The 14,029-nt window shown below is 41.7% G+C and overlaps 1 pseudogene; it reads right to left on the bottom strand.

Annotated features, from left to right (window-relative positions):
• Positions 1-13,233: 13,233 nt before the first annotated feature.
• Positions 13,234-14,029, bottom strand: LOC121800271 (annotated as a pseudogene).

The following is a 14,029-nucleotide window of genomic DNA, read 5'->3' as shown; positions in this document are numbered from 1 at the left end:
TTACTGGAATTCTTTACTGTATAAAGATAAATTGATATCCATTTAAAAGTATTTTTAGTAATTACAGTTGTTTTACTGGAATTCTTTACTGTATAAAGATAAATTGATATCCATTTAAAAGTATTTTGATGATTGTGTATATATATATATATATTTTTTAATCAGAAACGCCCTTTGTGGGCAGGGGTTTAGGCAGACCCCCAACCCGTAAATAAAATCAAAATGTAATGTTCCAAAAACATGATCTTAGCCCAAAAGTGACTAAGATTTAAACAAGAACATGAACGTGTAAAATAGAGGTCCCACAAATCGGGATCCTCCATTCTATCAAGTGGAAAAAAGATGACTAAATACATTAAAGGGAGAAACGAAAACAGACTAAAACCAACCACCAGAAGAGCTAGATCAACCCACATCTCTACGTCGGAACCGAAAGTTAGGATATCCCAGCTGGTCCATCCTAACTAGCGCCTTCAGGTACCGAGGCACAGAGACTGGATGAAAATATGTAAGGGCAGGGGTCTGGACCCCCTACCTGCCAGGAAATCAGCGGCCTTGTTTCCTTCTCTGTAGATGTGTGAGAATCGAACATGCCGCTGAGCTGTCATGCTCCGGATCAAAGCCATATGGTGTCTAAAATCCGCGGAGCCAAAGTGTCTAGATGACAACAAACTAACCAGAGCCGCAGAGTCCAGCTCTATCCAAATGTGAGTAGAAAGCTCCATAGCCATCTCCAAACCCCGAATCAGAGCCAAAAGCTCCACTTCAAAGCTCTATGATGCAGCTATCGGAGCACAAAAAGCCCGCAGAAGGCCTCCATCAGACCCACGAACCAATCCTCCCTCCCCCGCCGCCAGTGTAGATGTAGAGAAGGCACCGTCTGTATTCAGCTTCACCCAAGGTGCATCAGGGGGATGCTATAGGACCATGAGCGAGCGCAGAACACGCTGTCTGGGGGAGAAAGGCATGAAATCAACCGACGGCGAGCATCCCCTCCAATGAGTCGAGGTGATCCTGCCGGCCAGAACTAGAACATGCAGATGATGAGTGACCTGCCAAATAACATGTGAATGACGAAAAGGGCGACCGCCATGCTTACAACCGTTCCTCTCCGTCCAAAGAAACCAAGCAATCAAACAAGGAACAAGAAAACTAACGTGCATGGCGGGAGCCCTCTGGAAAGAGGACCTCCGCCAGTGACCTAGTGTAAGTGCAATATCGGTGCTCGTGTGAATCGGTGTGTGCGAGGAAGGAAACCAGGCATCGAAATACTCCCATGCAGAAATCGCCGACTAACTCGAGAAGAAAACATGACTGAGAGATTCTACCGAAGGAGACCTACAACACTGACACCTAGACGGTAACTCAATTCCCCTCCTCTGCAACTTCTCATCCACCGACAGCCTACTAAAAAGTAACCTCCAAATGAACACCGACATGGTAGGAGTCAACCCCTGGTTCCAAATAAGACTAAAAATCTCTCTATTCGGCAATCTAGTCCGGATGCTCTCCCAGGCTGAGGTCACAGAGAACTCGCCATGGCTCGTCAGACTCCACCACCTCACATCCTTTGCCCCCAACTCGATCGATGTGGCTCTGATCTGGTCTATCACATCGAGAGGTACGCCGAACCTGAAAGATAAACTATGTAGCATATTTGATGATTGTATATTTATTACTCCGTAGCTTGTTTAAGGTAACCTGATATTTATTACTCCGTAGCTTGTTTAAGGTAACCTTTTCTTTTGAAATTATTAATAGTGTCATATTACCATCTTCTTACTAAGGAGTACATTATACAAAGAAAACAAGATATATTATGTGATGAAAAGAACAAATATTACAAAAATACACATATATTGCAAAGATATTGTTCTTCATGATATATATAAATGTATAGATGATCAAAGTATAATTAATATTAAGTGTATAACTAGAAAACAAATCTTAGTCATTAGATCAAAATGATCTAGTTAATTATTTAGACGATTTAATTCACTATAAGAATAATTTAGTTCAATACAGGAAGGAGTGAACAAAAACACCATTATAGTGAAGTATTCACGAAAGTATTTACTTCGTGAAGGATTTAGTTCACTGTAAAGGCGTTTTGGGTCACTCCTTCCTATATTGAACTAAATCACTCTTATAGTGAACTAAATTCGTGTTCTCTAGTTATGCATTTAAGTAGTGGTTTCCCTAGATCACTACTATATATATATATATATATATAGGTGAGCGTTATTCTCCTATTCATCCCTTAGATCCTTTATTTTTCTTAATATGGGCCGTTAGATCTCATTCATCAACGGTCCGGATGATCTGCATTACTACACTATAATGGTGCATTATTAGTCGGTGTGCATTATTCAACTGAAAATCTGCATTATTACACAATAATGGTGCATTATTAGTCGGTGTACATTATTCAACTGAAAATCTGCATTATGAAATGACACGTGGCAGCAATCTAATCGTCGGATGACAAAATCGTGGGGCTGAGATTAAAAAGAACAAAGAACAAAAAATACAAAAAGGAAATGAATACATCCCTATATATTATGAAATGACACGTGGCACCAATCTAACCGTCGGATGACAAAATCGTGGGGCTGTTCTTTTTAATCTCAGCCCCACGATTTTATCATCCGACGGTTAGATTGGTGCCACGTGTCATTTCATAATGCAGATTTTCAGTTGAATAATGCACACCGACTAATAATGCACCATTATTGTGTAATAATGCAGATTTTCAGTTGAATAATGCACACCGACTAATAATGCACCATTATAGTGTAGTAATGCAGATCATCTGGACCGTTGATGAATGAGATCTAACGTCCCATGTTAAGAAGAATAAAGGATCTAAGGGATGAATAGGAGAATAACGCTCCCCTATATATATATATATATATATATATATATATATATATATATTTTGTGTTATATATGAACACATATTGCAAAGAATTTTCACAATGCAATGATAAAAAAACTTGCAGTATCCAATTAACCGAACCTTAACGTCTTTACTGTGAAGACATTTCGATACTCCAGCTTGATCACTTTGAATAGGCTTCATTGACCTTATTTTGGAGCTTGTTAATTGTATATTAGCATCATATTTAACATTATTTTACATGCAATCACTTACAAATATGTTCTTGTGTGATTTTCAAGAACAATATTAGTAATCTAGAAAATTCAATCAATAGCTAATTGTTTTAGTAATTCTAATTTTACTCTATATACTAAAGTGAAATTTATAATTTCATCGAAGAGTTATATGGAATACCTATATGTGGAAGCGTTTGATATGAGTTGTTTGAAAATATTGATTCGATGAATAATTTGGTACCACATGCTGATGGTTTTGATTTAATAATTATTTGTCATCACAAAATTAGATTGATTATGTAATCACCCCCTTACTTACTGAGAGATTTACATACTCTATCTCATATATCAAATCAAATACCCTTGCACAATCCGATTACATATATACTTTGATAATTTGATTGGATTCACAAGTCTTCCTAGGAAGTGTTCGATTACTCAAAATTATATTAATTCAAAATTAGATTGAAATCGATTTTTTTAATCTTCGGAGGAAGATCATGACTTGTAAATTAAGACTAATCATGCATTATTCTGAAATTAAATAATGGATTAAACCATAAGGAAGACGTAAATTAAGACTAAACGTACGTTAATCTGAAATTAAATAATGGATAAAACCATCAAATCAAACAATATTTATAAAACCAATTCCATTAAGACCGAACACATTTGATCAAATCAAACTACATTTCCATCCCGATCTTACAATACAAAAGAAGGAAAATAAAAACTGCCGGTATATCTTGAAATTTAGAAAAAACACATGTGGAACAAAAAAATTAATTCTCCCTTAAAGTCAACTTTTGTCTGGAGTATTAAACTTGGATCGATAGTTTATATTTTACATTTGATATGAAAAATAAAATAAAAATATTACAGTTTGTTGGTTGAAAGTGGGTCATTAACATTTTCAGTTTATCTTTAAAGTCAATGCTGACAAAGATCCACGGACCACGGCCGCACGACTATTTTGACATTTTTACCCATTTTTGCCTGATTAGAGCATCCATAATGGGGCTGACGATAGTCCGCCCGATGCATCGGACGGGCTATCGTCCGCCACTGTAGTCATGCGGACGATGCCCGATGCATCGTCGTCGCCGTATACATCGTCCGCGGACGATGGCGTCGGAACACGCATCGTCGCGGTATCGTCCGCCCCACTGCGGGTCACGCGGACGATACCGCGGACGATGCAACGCGTTTTCCTTTTTTTGAAATTTTTTTTTTGAAATTTTTATTTATTTAAACTCCCATTTCTCTTCCATTTCTCACACCAATAATTCTCTCCCATCTTTCACTTTCCCCACACACCAATATTTCACTCACAATCTTTCTCACTAAAAAAAATGAGACCCGGCGACGACTGGAGTACCTCTGAGGGCATTACTAAGGCCTTGACTATTTGATTGCGTTCATGAGGCTACGGCGGAATGCTTGGCCGAAATGGAGCGCGAAGCGGCGGAGCAGGTCCAGGCGGTGCAGATCCCGCGTCCGATTCGACGTCGGACGTTTGTCCGCCGCGAGCACAACGTAGCTCACCAACGTCTGTTCGCAGACTATTTTTACGAGCAACCACGGTGGGGCCCGACGGTTTTTCACTGCCGTTTTAGAATGCGACGAGATCTTTTTCTCAGTATTGTCCAAACGTTGGAGGCACGTGATGAATACTTCCAGTATCGGGAAGATGACATCGGTATACTCGGACATACGCCGTTGCAGAAGTGCACGGTTGCGCTCCGGCAGTTGGCCTACGGCACCACGGCAGACATGTTCGACGAGTACATTCACGTCGGGGAGACAACTGGCCGCGAGTGCCTGAAGAATTTTTGTAGGGGAGTTGTGGAGGCTTATAGTAACATATATTTGCGAAGCCGACTGCTGAGGATTGCCAGACCCTGATGAAGAGGCACGAGACGACGCACGACTTTCCTGGAATTCTAGGGAGCATCGATTGTATGCACTGGGAGTGGAGATGCCAATTTACCAGTGGATACAAGGGAAGCCACCCGACGATGATCCTCGAAGCCGTCGCTGACCATAGTCTCTGGATCTGGCATGCTTACTTCGGAGTAGCGGGGTCGAACAACGACATAAACGTCCTCAACTTATCTAACCTCTTCACCGAGCAATGCAATGGCAACGGCCCGGCCATCGACTTCACTACCAACGGACGCCAATATCATATGGGATACTACTTGGCCGATGGTATATACCCGGGGTGGCCTATTTTTTTGAAGACGATCAGCTGCCCAGTGGGTGAGAAGAGAGTTTTATTCGCGCAAAAGCATGAGGCTTTTTGGAAAGATGTGGAGCGGGCATTTGGTATGCTCCAAGCGCGGTGGGAAATAGTGAAGGGTCCGACGCGGTTCTGGTACAAGGACGTCATCGCCGATATCATGTATGCGTGCATCATCTTGCATAACATGATAGTCGAACACGAAGGTGGAAGAGTCACCGATTGGGGTGATGATGAAGGTGGATCTAGCTCCAGCACGGCTGCCCCGCCCCACGTTCGAGGATTACCGATGGGCTTCAATGAGGTTCTATCTAGACATGCCTCAATGCGCAACCAACAAGACCATGCTCAGCTCATGAACGACATGATTGAAGAAGTTTGAGACCGTAACCGCCGTTGAGAATTTGTAGTTTTTTTTATTTCGTACTGTAATGTTTGAATTTTTAATGAAATGATTTTTTTTTTCAATTTTTGTAGTGTTTTAAATATTCAAATAAATAAAATGCTTAGGGCGGACTATAGGGGCAGCCTATAGGGCATCCCACTGTAGCTGGAAGGGTAGAAGGATGAAATGTTGATATGGCGGAGCATAGGGCGCCCTATAGGGCGGACTATAGAGCGCCCCATTGTGGATGCCCTTACAAATACAAATGTTCATATTATCAGAATGGTGAACAAATTGTAGTGGAAGAAAAGAAAAGAAAAGAAAAGACAAATTCAAATTTTCATATCTTATTATTTTGTCGGAGGTAAATATGGTAAGAAAGTCGCTTATCCATGTAAATACAGGTGCTTTTTTTTGTTGTGTTGGCAAGAAACTTATGACATTTTGAGATTTAAATAATAGCCGTATGTCCATTAAAAATAACAGTTTTGAAACTGTACGAGTTTTAACACGTAATTAATAAATAAAGAGAAATTAAAAAAAAGGTAAAAGGAAGTAATGCCAGTAGATTATGTGGTCCATATTATTACAATTTATTTATGTAGCATAGTGAATATTGGGTGGTCATAAATATTAAATTGTTAATTTTAATGATAGTTGCAAATAAAATGATATGTATGCATGATATATTGTTCAATTTAGAATTGTACTATAATTTTAAGGAACACCAAAATAGAAATACTTACAATTTTTAAAGGATGAAGCCGAGTATGCATATTACTTATAATGATAGAGCAACTACTAGTTAAATATATTGAATTCAAATATTTGCATTTTGGGATATTCCACATCAAAATTACACTAATAAGTTATAAAGATGCTCAAAAAAGAACCAAGTTACTTAGCGTGTACATTATATACAATCCATCAAATTTATACCATTTGAATTGAATAATTATAAGATATACAGTAATATAGTCATGCACTCTATTTTCCAAAAAAAAGGAGCACGTCTCTAGTGTCGACGGAGCAAAGGATGCACAGAAGACGTGCATTTTAAGAGCTTAATTATATTTAATCACCTTAATTAATACTATCTTATTATGATAAATAAATAAAATATGATAGTAATAAGATTAATTTTATGTCATTTTATAATATAACTCCAGAAAAGATGAGTTCCCGCACATAGCTTCGTACAAAAAAACTTGATTCAATATTCCACAAAATAGTTTGCTAAATTACTTTTAATATTTAGGTATTTAATCCAAGTTGACTTTCCAAATTCAGTAATCCAATTTCGCATGCTTTTTTCCCGCACGCTTTTTCATTTTTCCGGAACTTTAAAAAGAGTTTGAAAATGAAGTATGTCAATATACAACTGTAGTTTTGTACGAACTAATTTGCGGAGGGCAGTGTAGTTTTCTAAACACATACAACTCGTGACCAAATCCTATCCTATCCTATCCTTTGTTATGCAACACCACCTGCACAATCTCATCCCATACTCAAATCAAATACTCCAAAGCTCAATAATAATTAAATACTATCGTTCTCTCAATATAAATAAATATAATTTGTTCCTATACTACGATATTGATAGGGAGCTCACTATGAACATACAAAGTACATATCAAGACAATGGAAATGAGGAAGATAAGCTATTGTTTTTTGCAAATAAATAACACGAATATATAAGAAGTTACAAAATTCAACATGAAAAAGTGAACTTGGGTCACATGTGTGAAGACTAATATAGTAATGACAGCCTGATTTAAAAGGGATAGGAAAAAGTGCAAAAGCAACACAAAACGTGAAATATAGTTCAATTTTTTCATGCCTCATATTATGATAATCTAACACTAACGTCCCTTTCATAATTACTGCAAATTCTTGGTTTCTTTAGTACACAACCACACCTATTTTTTGTTAATGTTTTTGGTGGTATAATCTTTAGATGACAAGAATATATGATGCTGAAAATGTCTTAGGTCCAATTCAGGCCCATTGTAGCCATGGGCTTCCCTCTGGAACACTTCATAGCCCAGAGCCCACACAGTAGAAATCTAAACCACCGTAAGAGCATCCACAATGAGACTGGACTTCACATAGCCCTCACATAGCCTTCACACTGCCACATCATCAGCACTAAAATTCTCCTGCCACATCAGCTTGCCACATCAACTGGACATCAAATAGCCCTCACATAGCCTTCCCACTACCTATCCACATCACTAATAACAATTATATAATTTAATTTACAATCGTATCAACATACGAAATTTAATTTACGAGACAAATACGGGAAATTCGAATAATACTATTAAAATTTAAAACATTAATTTTAAAAAAAAATACAATAGTTTTAAAAAAAGTACAAAAATTAAAAAGTACAATTAAAAAAGTAAAAAAAATCACTCCTCGCCGCCGTCCTCGTCTCCGTCGTCGCCCAGCCCTTCTTCACCGTCGTCGCGGCCGCCTCTGTCGCCACCTACGCCGCGGCTATTCCCGCCGGTCTCCCTCCTCATCGCCTCCAATTCTTCACGCTGGCTTTGGAGCAATACACGAAGATAATCCTTCACCTCGGGATCCACCGCCGATTGGAAGTCGGCTAAGGTCTTCACCATTTGAGTGCGCGTTTGTTGGCGCGCGAAGAATTTGAGCTCCTCGGTAGACCTGCCGAGGGGGACGCCGAATGGACCCCCTGGGAACTCGGGGTGCCCGCCCTCGCAACCTGTTGCGCCCGCCTTTGGCCAACCGGGCGAGGTCGGCGACCGAACGAACGAGGGGCCGGGACCTCCTGGGCCGTCTCGGGGAGGTCTGTCGAACCACCGCTGCTGCCGCTATAATCTCCGGTATAGTTCAGTTTCTGCTTCTTCGGCCAGCCAGCGTCGACACTTGCCCGGAATTTCTCCGACTCGTTGAGCATAACGTAGCAGTTCCAGTAGGTGAACTCATAGTACTTCTTCTGCGGATCGGGGTAGGCTCTCTCCGCAATCCTCCTGCAGTCTTCCTCTGTTTGGCCACTGGTCTGCATGCGGAGGGCGTTGGCGCACAAACCCAAAAATCGAGAGACGCCAGACCTGATTCGGTCCCAGCACTTCCGGCACTCCTCCCTGGTGCGCGGTCTCCCTTCAGGGCAAAATGCCCTGTAGGCTGCGGCTATCTTGGCCCACAAGTTGACGATCATCTGGTTGTTCGAAACGAGAGGATCGTCGCAGACACTCACCCACGCCTTGGCAACCGCAACGTTCTCCGAGTCCGTCCACTTCCTCCGGACCCGGCTATCCTCCTCCGGCTGCGACGACTCGCCGACCTTCTTGGCCTTGCCCTTCTTCTTACCCCGCCCTACTCCCTGGCTTTGAATGAGAGTTTTCGGAACCTCGTTAATATCAAAACCCAAGTCCGCTAAGGAGAAGGTCTCTGTATACTGTGCATCCGTTGGGGTCGATGTGTGCGAAGAACCGGTGGAAAAATCAAAAGTCGGCCGATAGGCGTTGTCCACCCGGGCGTCCCCTACGGCGGTGGAATCATCTGCTGCGCCGGTGGCTGCATCCCGGGTGCCCACCCCGGCATCATCTGCATAGGGGGCTGCATGCCGGGTGCCCACCCCGGCATCATCTGCTGCCACGGGTACATGTTGTAGTACCCGGTCATCGGAGGCCAACCACCTCCCCCAGGAGCCGGGGAAGTCTGGGACCCTACCCCGGGAGTCGGGGGAGTATGAGACCCTACCCCGGGAGTTGGGGGAGTCTGAGACCATCCCCCGGGAGTCACTGGAGTACCTTCGTAGTTGTTCTCCATTGCTCGTTATTGATCTTGTACAGAAAGAAAGATAGAGAGAGTACTCGTTAAAACAAGTGGTGCGAATGAAAATGACGTTCAAAGCGCGTATATATAGTGTTTTCGAAAAAAAAATTTAAAAATTAAAATCTGACGCCGGTCTGACGCCGATCCGGGGTCTACAATGGCGCCGTGAGGATCGGCGTTAGAACCGGCGTCATCACAAGAATCGGCATGGCCACGCCGAAGTTGACGCCGATTTCGCCGACGCCGGTCGCAATGGTTCGGCATCAGAACCGGCGTCGGCGAAAAATCGGCGTCGCGGTTTTGACGCCATAATTGGTGATCTCTAAATATGAATTGAATGTGGTACTATAATCTATATTGTTCTTCCAACCAATAGGACTATAGGAGAATGGGTGACAACCGACAAGAGAGCGATTTTTTTTTAAAAAAAACATTACTTTACAACATAATTTAAACGAAAAAAGAGGAAATTTGGTAAGTAGGTGCGGAAATAGATAATTGAAGTGGTAATTGATGTCGGCAACGGTTCTACGCCATGTCTACACCAAAATCATTTACCATTTAATCATTTACAAATAATGGGCGGAATCGAGACAGAGAATATTGGGCGAACCCTTTGGAATATAGCCGTTACTCAAGTGTTTTAGGCCACCCGCGTAACTCAAGTGTTTTAGGCCACCCGCAACGCGTTACGCGGGTGGCTCGAAGCCCGTTCCTCCGTGACGAGACGCGCGCGGGACGCGTTGCAGTATCCCGTCGCGTCCCCAGCCCACCGAGACACTTGTCTCTCCGAGACGGCCCGCGAGACGTCTCGCCACGTGCGCGCGTGACGTGGCGCGCTCCGGCGCCATGCGTGACGCCCACTCATCGCCCAGTGAGTGGGTTTCGTCACGTTGACGCAATAAATCATTTTTTTAAAATTCGAATTTAATAAAATACGAAAAACGGTAATATTACCATTTTTCGACCGTTTTCCTATTTATTTATTTATTTTTTATTTTTTTACTCTATAAATACTCATATTTCATCCTCATTTCACACACAAACACACATCTATTCTTCTCAAATCATCTCTCTTTCAACTCCAATTTTCATCTCAAATCAACTCTTTTATTCTTCCCCCAAAGTTAATCGATCTAATGGATCCATATGAGCAAATGCGTCGAATAATGGAAGAATCACTTGAAGAAGATCGACGCCGGGAGGCGGAGGAAGCCGCGCCGCCCCAAAGACGCTCCCGGACTTACATCCATCGTAACCGGGAGGAAGCCGCCGCAAGGTTAGTCCGCGACTACTTCTGTGATAACCCGGTTTGGGGAGATACCTACTTCCGTCGACATTTTCGAATGCGGAAACCGCTATTTCTCCACATCGCAAATACATTGGCAGCCCGGGAAGAGTTCTTCCAAGAAAGGTTCGACATCGTCGGCCATCCCAGCCACACGACGCTGCAGAAATGTACTGCAGCAATCCGTCAACTTGCGACTGGAGAAACGGCGGATGTGTTCGATGAATACCTCCACATTGGAGAAAGCACTGGGAGAATGTGCTTGATCCAATTCTGCAAAGGCGTCCGGGCAGCCTTCACCGACGAATTTCTCCGGAGGCCAAGCACGACAGATTGTCAGTTTCTGCTCCACCTTCACAAAGAAGTGCACGTATTCCCCGGGATGCTTGGCAGCGTCGATTGCATGCACTGGCAATGGAAGAATTGCCCTGTGGCGTGGAGGGGGTCGTACACTAGCAGCCACAAAGGCACCCACCCCACCGTTATACTCGAGGCCGTTTCCGACTACCGGCTATGGATCTGACATGAGTACTTCGGGGTCCCCAGATCGAACAACGACATAAACGTGCTCCACCAATCCGATCTCTTCGCCGAAGTTTTGGATGGTAAAGCACCGGCCATCAACTTCATCGCTAACAACCGGCGGTATAAAATGGGGTACTATCTTGCCGACGGCATCTACCCGAAGTGGCCAACCTTCGTGAAGACGTGCAACAGGCATGTGAACGCAAAACAGACTATTTTTGCACAGAAGTAGGAGGCTGTTCGCAAGGATGTGGAGAGGGCGTTCGGGGTTCTCCAAGCGCGCTTCAACATAATGAAAGCTCCGACTCGTACGTGGTTCATGGAGAGTATGGTCGACATCATGTATACGTGCATAATCATGCACAACATGATTGTCCAAGACGAAGGACCTGAGGCGGGAAATTGGTTCGACCCTGAAGCCCCCGAAAGCTCTACCGCAAGTAGTCCGCCTCGCAATGGAGTGCATCCGTTTATACAAGAACGGTTGTCTATTCGGGCAAAGACACGTGACTCTACCGCCCACGCCCAACTCCAAGATGATCTAATGGAGCACATTTGGACAAAATTTGGCAGAGGAAATTATTAAATTATGTATTTTTAATTTTTTTAGGATTTTACGAATTTTGTGTTTTAATTTTATTTTATTTAATGAAGTATGTTTTTATTAATTGAATTTGTTGGAAATAAAAATAAAAAATAAAATTGAATGAATAGTAATTTAAGAGACGGTTAAGGGACGGATAAGAGATGGAGGGTTGCAGGTTATGTCCCTTAGTTAAGAGATGAAGTAAAAAAGTACAGTGGGACCCATGAATAGTAATTTAAGAGACGGTTAAGGTACGGATAAGAGACAGCGTTGCAGATGGCCTTATGACTTATCCATAATTTATGTCTTTCTATTTCCACACATCTTTTCAATCAAATTATACTCCCCCCGTCTCAGTTTAAGAGTAAGATTTAGTTATGGCACGAGTTTTAAGAAATTGGTGGAGTGTGTAATAAATGAAGTGAGGTAGTGTTTTTGGAGTGTGTAATAATTGAAGTGAGGTAATGCAAAAGTGTGACCCTTTTGACTTTTTGTATGTTTAGAATTATGTTTTATTTTATTTTTATAAAAGTAATGGCATTTGAGTGTAAATTTGAAGAATAATGAGGTTAAATTTTTATGGCCAAATATGGTAGATTCTAAATGTGACTCTTAAACTGGGACGGACTTAAATGGCAAAATGTGACTCTTAAACTGGGACGGAGGGAGTATTATATAGTACTCCCTCCATCCCCCAAATATTGTCCCACTTTGACCCAACACAGATTTTAAGAAATGTAATGAAAATTGAGTTGAAAAGGTTAGTGGAACGTGAGTCATACTTTTATATATTAGTTTTATAATAAAAAAGTGAGTAGGAATGAATTAGTGGAATATGAGGTCCACTGTCAAAAATGTTAAAAAGTTAAATGAAACAAATTTTGTGGGATGGACGGAAATGGTAAAATGAGATAAACTTTCAGGGACAGAAGGAGTATATTGTACCATCAAATTTGCTAAAACTTGAATTTAATTTACACTAGCACACCAGGTATGCGTATATTATACAACTATATATTTGGAAGTTTGTGCAGTTTGATTATATAAAACACGTGCCCAACCAAGAACGCATATTCTTATAGGACGGAGGGTGTACTAAAATTTTAACATGTTAACATAATTAGCCCACATATAATGAAAATAGTGTCATCATCAGCATGAATTCCAAAAATAAGGTGTAGATTACATAAAACTATGAATGTGAAGGAAGTAGCAAACAAAAGTAGTAAATAAAAACAAAAGGAAAACTGAGAAACACATGAAATCAATTACTACTATATCTAAAATTTAGCTTGCAAGTTGTGCACAAGGCTGGGCTCAATCTGGAAGGCCTTGGTGAGAATATCGCTACTAATGTCAGGCTTGGACCCGAAAACCGCATTAGCAATGGTGATCACCCCGGGGTTCTGGCTGCTCAATGCAGCTATAGCAACTGCATTTTTAGTCCCCACATTACGCTGGAAGTGAATCAGTCTAATAGGAAAAACAAAAACATCCCCTTTCTGGAGGGTCTTCATGATGAGCCTATTCTCGGGATTCGAGGTCACAAACCCCACTTGAAGCGAACCCTCAATGACTGTCAAGATCTCGGTAGCTCTTGGGTGAGTGTGGGGAGGGTTTATTCCCCATGGTGCGTAGTCAATACGCACCATGGAGATGCTGAGGGTGTTGAGCCTATGCAATTGGGCCACATTGACTGGGCTCACTCTCGAGCCGTTAGGGTTTGAGGTGTTTCCGGGAATATGGAGCCCACTGAAGGAGAAGTCCGCAGCTCCAACTGATGATGGGCTCTTGCATGCTTGCCCATTCACTCTTGCTAAAAGTTTAGGATCATACAAGTAATTGATGAACATATATATGATCAATAACTACTAATTTAATCATATATAGTTAGTAACCATAAGACAATTTCCTCTTTGCTTATTGAAATCATATATTAAGTCGAAATATCATCAAATTACTCGAGCTTGTGGAATCAGCGATACAGAAATCTTGTAGCGGACTTGGCTCGAAGGCGAAAACGGCGCAGATGATACAATGAGCAATGGTGCTCAACAAGAGAAACCTAGTCGACAT

Source organism: Salvia splendens, chromosome 4 (genome assembly GCF_004379255.2).
Source record: "Salvia splendens isolate huo1 chromosome 4, SspV2, whole genome shotgun sequence".
In the NCBI taxonomy this organism is placed as follows: domain Eukaryota; kingdom Viridiplantae; phylum Streptophyta; class Magnoliopsida; order Lamiales; family Lamiaceae; genus Salvia; species Salvia splendens.
Note: the sequence above shows the minus strand (reverse complement) of the source record. Positions and strands in the feature narration are given on the sequence as shown.